Consider the following 7036-nt stretch of genomic DNA (forward strand, 5'->3'; position numbering starts at 1 on the left):
AACTATTACACACACACTCTGGCCATACTAACCAAAGCAGTCAATAATTGCGATGGTATTATAGCCAGAGAGCAGGGAGTGGCCTGAACACAGCACCCTGACTAAACACATTTTGTCTATACATATGGATGTCTTTATGGCCTGAGTCTATCAGTTACTTTGTGTAAAAGCTCATCTGCATGACTTAGGGTCACACATATTTCAAAGATGGTGTCTTCCCAGGCTTCAGTGCCAGGCTAGCAGAATTAGTGCCCTCTTCAAGCAAGAAATTCCAGTATTATATGGCACTTACTATCCCAGGGGACACAAAAGTATGGGATAGTCCTTCCTCTGAAATGAAAATTCAGATTTGCAGCAAATGCCAGAAAAGAAATGGATCCAGAACTTTTAAAAGCTTCATCAGCTTCAGATCATGTCTTGAAGATTAATTAGCTGATACCTTCAGATGAACCAAACTCTCCAGATCATGAGTCCTTAAAAACATTGATGCTCTTCCAGTTCTCCTCCTTAACACAAATAAACTGCGCAGAAATGTATGAACTCTCGCTGTCCTAGAGAGCAGTTTAAACTAAGCCCTCAGTTCCCTCCATGGGCAGGCAGTGTGTCTGTGAACATGATGCTGCTCATCCTTGAACTGTGGTGGTGTTCAAATGCCTCTGTTTGACAGCAGCACCCTGGCAAAAGGAGAAGTCACTTTTCTGTGTTGGAAAATCCCCACAACTAAGTGCAATTAGAGATCGCCACACCAAGCAACAGAAGTGAATCAGCCAATCCAGTGTTCTTCCTCTTGCTCTGATCTATGCAGGGTGATTCAAAGGAAAATGCACAGAAAACCACAGACCAAATATATAAAAAATTCTCTTTTAGGAGATTTTAGGGAGATATCTAATGGGTCAGAGAAAAAAAGAATGTTACTATGAAATACCAACCCTAGAACTTATGATGATTCTGTCCTCCCCAAATATTTTTCCTTTAATAAAAAATAATTTACATTTTTCCCTAAATAATACTGATTTTCTAGGTAAGAGCACAAACACATTCTTCTTAAAATATAGAAAAAAGAAAACAAAAAGAATATGCTCAAGAATAAATCAACATCAGCATTAAAGTCACTTGGGTTTGTCAGGAATTTTGTATGTATGGACACATCAGAGCCATCTGGCTATCTGCATTTCTTCTTCACATGTGCTAGCTACATTGGAGATAAAAAGGTAAAATAGAACACTGACGAAAATTATGGGGCTTTCCAACACTCCCTCATGGACTTTGGGCTTATAAAATAGCAAATTAACTACAAAGAGACAAATGCAAAACTTTAATCTGTGAGATACCATCACACTCGTATCTGATAGGCAAAGTCAGAGTATGCTAATTTTAAAAAGCAAATTGAAACAAGAACAAGCTTGCCACATTGATTTATTTGTATTTAACATGTGCATATGTGCAGGTCAGAGCATGATAATTAACTTTAAAAAGCAGTTTGAACTTCACAGCTGGGCTAAGAGAAATGGTTAAAGTTTTACTTTAGGTGTTTTGTAAGAGCATGCATTAGCTTCAAGCAAAACTCATGGAATGGAAATTACTTCTCCCAATTATGAGGTGGGGTTTCAGCATTTACTGGCATGAATCAGCCCTGTGAGTTAAATGAAAAGTATGCAAGACACTTGCTTTCCAGTCTGTGTATTTTGCAGCCTAACATGGGGATGAGGACAAGTATGTTGGACTGTGCTTTGCAGCTGATTTTTAATCATTCCTCTATTACACAAAGCATAAAATGTGTTGTACAATTTGCTTCTGGTTCTGATTTGTTGCTTGTGAGATTTATAACCAAGGGCAGTTATTCCAGGTCACATCACATATGTGAGGACAGAGTCAAGGCCCTCACTCAGCTTCAGAGTCAGAGAAGTTCTGGCTCTTGCAATGTGATCTGAGCAAGCAAATCCCCCTGGCCAAAACAAATAGAGCTGATTTTGTTCTATCTATGCATGGTGTTTGCTTCTTACCCAAACAAGTCATCCTAATGGACCCAGATCTAGCTTTAGACCTAAACACTAACTATAGCCATGAATAAGAAAGACAAGAGTGGATTTGGATGTTTACTTAACACATGGACTTGGGGGTTGGCCTTTATGTTTTGTTTTGTTTTGATTTGATTTGTTTTGTTTCCCTTCACTTAGATTTTAAGTTCTTGAGGAAGTGAACATATTATAGGAGGCATTAGGACTGGAAGGTACACAGCTTTAAAAGAAGGCAGGAAACTAAGAATGATAAAGAGGAGAAAGAAAGGAACCTTCTGAGAGGCAGTTGGATGGTTAAAGGCAGCACAGTGAAATAGCAACAAATAATTTCGCTGGATTGGCTACAACTAGCTCTTATGAAGATCAGCAGGCTTGATAATCAGATTCTGCTTTGAACACAAGCACAGATCAAGACAAGATGAAGTGCCAGCTATTAGAAAGAAAAATGTAGTAAAGCGCATAATAAAGTGACCATCAAATAGAATTCATTCCTTCCTTAAAAATCAAAGGAATGTGTATACAGTAAATGTCCAGATTCCAAGTGATGAGAGAAAATGATATTAATGACTATTTTCTCTGTCCTCATTTATGAGTGTCAAATCACCTTAAAGAAACGCAGGGTTGTTAGGTAATCCAATTAATTCATCATTGTCTATTTTCTTTCTTACCGTTACAAGAACTAGGAAAGGTGTGAAATATATCAGCACTTTATTATGGGAAAGTGTGTTTGTTTTGAAGGTGTGCTAATATGAATAGCAATTTATTTTCTTCTTCACAACCAATAATTCAAATATTCAAGAGGTAATAAGGATAAAGGTCCTGGTGATACCATTGTGTGATCAGAGATGGCGTAAGGTCCTTGGACACAGTGTGTCAGTGGCCTTGTTCAGGTGGGTCAGTGTTGGACTGGTCAGGAAGAGTGAAGCTTCTTCACCAAGGTCACAGCCTTATAAAACTGCTGGCATGTAACTAACAATGAGCTGTCAAACTGAATTAATCAGTTTGCTTCTTAATGCCTAAGGTTCTGTGAAAGTCCATTTTCAGGAGATAATTTTTCTTTTCAGAGCTTAAGAAAAATTAGGTGCTTAGGATCAGGATTGGTGTAACCACATTAAAGAAGTATTATTACCTGTATGGGAACAGAGGAAAGCATTATGCTCTTAGCTTGATAAAAGTCCCGTTGTCTCACTAAATAGACCCTTCACGGAGTGGCTTCCCTGGAAGTCAGTGAGCCAGCACTTCATAGTAACTCTGCCCTTGAAGAGACTGCGATTTGCACAAGGTTGTCATCAAGTAAGTCTTTCTGTGCCTATACACAAGACATAAGCATATTCCTGGTATGCTACCAGACCTTCATGCTTCCCCTTTTCAGTAAGGCAACCACATTATTGCTGTTTGCAGGGGAAAGACAGTGTTTTGGTCAGATTTTCCACTTTCTAGTCACTATGACTAAATGAGGTCAGTGATACAAACAGAGTCACTGTTCTTGCACAAAGCTGGGTTTGAGTTTTTATCAAATCAAACAAGTCATCACTATTTTGCAAGCTGATGAGTAAGAATATGTATATTGAAGACTTGAGTGAAAGAAAGGAAAGGGTTGTTGATGCACCGAGGATGGCTTCAGGCCAAGCAATCTACAAATAGAAGAAAGAACAAATGCATAGAGGATGCAACAGTGTGTAATCTGTGCATTCGAAGTACTTGGAATGAAGGTCACATGGTGCAAGGAGTTCTGTAAACACACAGGGAAGTAAGGCAGCAGCAGTTATGGAGCTATTTATCCAAACAGATAAATAGAGATAGGAGGGGAGGGGAGGGGAGGAGAGGAGTTTACTGCAGGATAGAGGGGCAGTGACATAGCCCTGAGCATCATGGCAATTTCCAGTACGTGCCACTCTCCAGCCTGGTACTTGATCCATTGCTGCACCTATGGGGCTCACAGCACTCAAGGGAGTCCTCTCACTCTATTGGAAGGAAGTTTTGGAAAGGTGTCTTTTTGTCATTGATTCATCTACTTCAGTGTTTATAGAGCATTATGCGAATTACTGGGTTTTTTAAAAAAATAAATAAATAAATAAAAGAAGGCTTATGATTTTTTTTTTGCTATTCATTGTAGGTTTGAAACACACTCCTACAAGCCTGATCATATAAAACCAGTCACCCCCAGTCTGGTCCTAGATAATATACCAGCACAGTCCTATTTCCCACCATCCTTCATCTTCAAATCAAGAATAATGACTGCATACCTTACAGTCTTTGATTTGTTTTGTTCTTTGTAAGCACAGACTAGGCTTTACTGATGGTATTTGCCAGCTAATTTCTCACTACATATTGTTTGCATTCTGCAGGCTGTTACTTTGGAAGAGGAGCAGAAGGACCATTTTGTATATGCCTTGTTCTTCCCTAAGCATGTCCTCTTGGCTACTGTCCCATTTGCTCTCCCTAAGGAAGTTTTTGCCATGCAGAAGAAATAAAAGAACTTGTGTTTCCAGATGAAAGAAGAGCAAAACTACTGAAAAAAAGTTTGTAATTTGAAGCATGCACGCCAAGCAGAGCATTGACTGAAGCAAACTGAATAATGCCTGCTGTCCCCTGGAGAAGTCAAAAATCTGTGCATATGGGACCAGGGAACGCTGAGGAATGAAATCAGCCTCAGAGGTATCTCCTCTCCTACTAATCAAACCTGATCCTTTTGCCTTATGTCCTAGTTCTCAGTGGAGTTGGGATTGTAAACAAGATCTCTCAAGTAACCCAGTATGACCATTCTTCCATTTTCTTGAGGAAGCTGAAGAAGCATTGGCTATTTTAATGTAAATCCAATGTACCCTATAATTTCCCCAAGGTGGAAAACACTGAGGTGCTATAGAATTCAAGTTGTAATTCTTTACCACAACATTAAGGAATGCATTCTTGCTTCCAGAAAACTGATCCCCTTTTCTCAGACTGTCATGTTATCTGCCACGAGGCAAGGTTTGTCTATGGAATCAGCATGGTACAGGTGGGGTTTGCTGATGTCTTAGGTGTAATACTGATCGTTTTTGTCCTTTGTTGCATAGACACTGTTGCATTCTTCTGACCTCCTAAAGAAGACAAAATTGAAGCTGTGCTTTTGATTGTGTTCTGTGCTGTATTCTTGGCTGTGTGAAGTCTCAGGAAGTATGGCCTTTGTCAAGGTAGAAACCTTTGTCACAGGTGCCTCCAAATGATCCTGATTCCGTGGGGATGGGAGCTCTGTTTTCCTTTTTTCACTGTCAGTGCAATAGATGTTCTGAGAGGCTCTAAGAAATGCTTTTTGCAGTATATGAAGTTGTCATACTTCAGTTATCAAAACCCTTCTTGAAAGCTACCCCACGGTATTCATTCGAACTTGTTGCATAAAAAGTCTGAGCAAACTCTTGGCCTGGATGGTAGAAGCTGATGAAGGCAGTGTGTGTTCAGTGGGGTTTAAGGGAGTCTGCTGAATTCTTTGTACAGTTTTCGGGCCTCGGGACAACCAGGATATGGGTTAATTTAAAATAACATTAAGTCATCAGCTTAAAATCAAATTTTATTAGTTAAAAAAGGACTGAGAAGTAGTCATAGACTCTGACCTATATATTTATTGTCTATTATGGATTGGAAATACACTTCATTGCTATTATTTTATTAGTTGCCTACTCAAAGTTAGCACAGGCTTCATGGAAGCACTTGATGCACCCAAAATACAGCATCACATCTCACATTGTGAACCAAGCCTCAGAATTTGCTATCCTACTGAAAAGTTTCTGTTGCTTTAACTTGCTTCTTGGCTTTTTATTGAAAGAACTACAATTTAAAGTGAGCCTATGCTTAACTTTTTTTTTTTAGCAACATAAACATTCCACTAAATATTTATCTTTTTATATTAATGTCTCCAGAACAATTGTTAATTGAATCTCTATTTGGATATATTAGCAGTAGTTTGTTTTAAGCCAAAAAGATTTAAAAAAATTTAAAATATATGGTCTGAATGGCAGCCAGAACACAGTATCTTCTCCAAAATTACACCTTTCTAATTTAAATTCATTTATTGCCCATTATTCAAAGTCAATAAAGAGTAAAAAAAGTCAAAAGACAAACACTGTATCGATACAAAATATTTATTAAAAGCTTCATTATTTGCCATTTTGCCACTTCTAACATTTAAACCACTTGTACTACTTCAAATTTATCTTAATGTGTTTCCAAATTATTGTGGAATTGGAGATAAAGATTTTCAGTAATATTTGAATGTACTCTTGCCTGTTTATTCCTTACAGCTTACTTATATTACAAACACTTCCAGAAATCAGTTAAATCTTTTTTTGCCAATATTAATAAATATATGTATAATACATACTTGCTCTTTGATTTATGTACATTCAACTTCATTTAGCAATTGCCAAAGAACACTCATTAAAATGTTCTAAAAGTTAGTTCCTTATCCTAATTATTAAAAAAAAAATGCTTTTAAGTCAGGTTTTTCATCTCAAATATTAGAGTAGCAGAGGAAATACAGAGAAGGAAAAGTTAGTGTAACACGTTATGACTATAATATCATGCACAGCATATTTTTCTTTATAATTATTTTTATTTCCAGGGTAAGTGTTGGGGTTTTTTTTCTGAATATTAATTTACCTTGTAAATTATCTTAGACCAAATAAATTTTTGGAAATCTCTAAATTTTGCCATAAGAGGGCATTATTCATGCACTTAGACTAGAAAATGCGTCTCAATATACACACATACGTTATAGGAAATGGTAATTACCTACACTCATGCACCAATGGAGTAAAAATATGAATACCTCTGTTATTAGGAATACCTGAAAGGACTTACTGGGACAGGAGTAGTTCACTGTCCTGTGTTCTCTTCCCAGATAGCCTGAAGATACAAGGGAAGATAAAAGAAGAGGCAAAGTACTGCTTTTCCAGTTTGGAAGTTACCACGTAAGAAAACAAAGCCAAAGTTGGTGGTTTGACCTGTGCACAAAATTCAGAAAGTATGCCAAGGCAGGGTTA

Source organism: Coloeus monedula (assembly GCF_965178545.1).
Source record: "Coloeus monedula genome assembly, chromosome: 4".
Classification (NCBI taxonomy): Eukaryota; Metazoa; Chordata; class Aves; order Passeriformes; family Corvidae; genus Coloeus; species Coloeus monedula.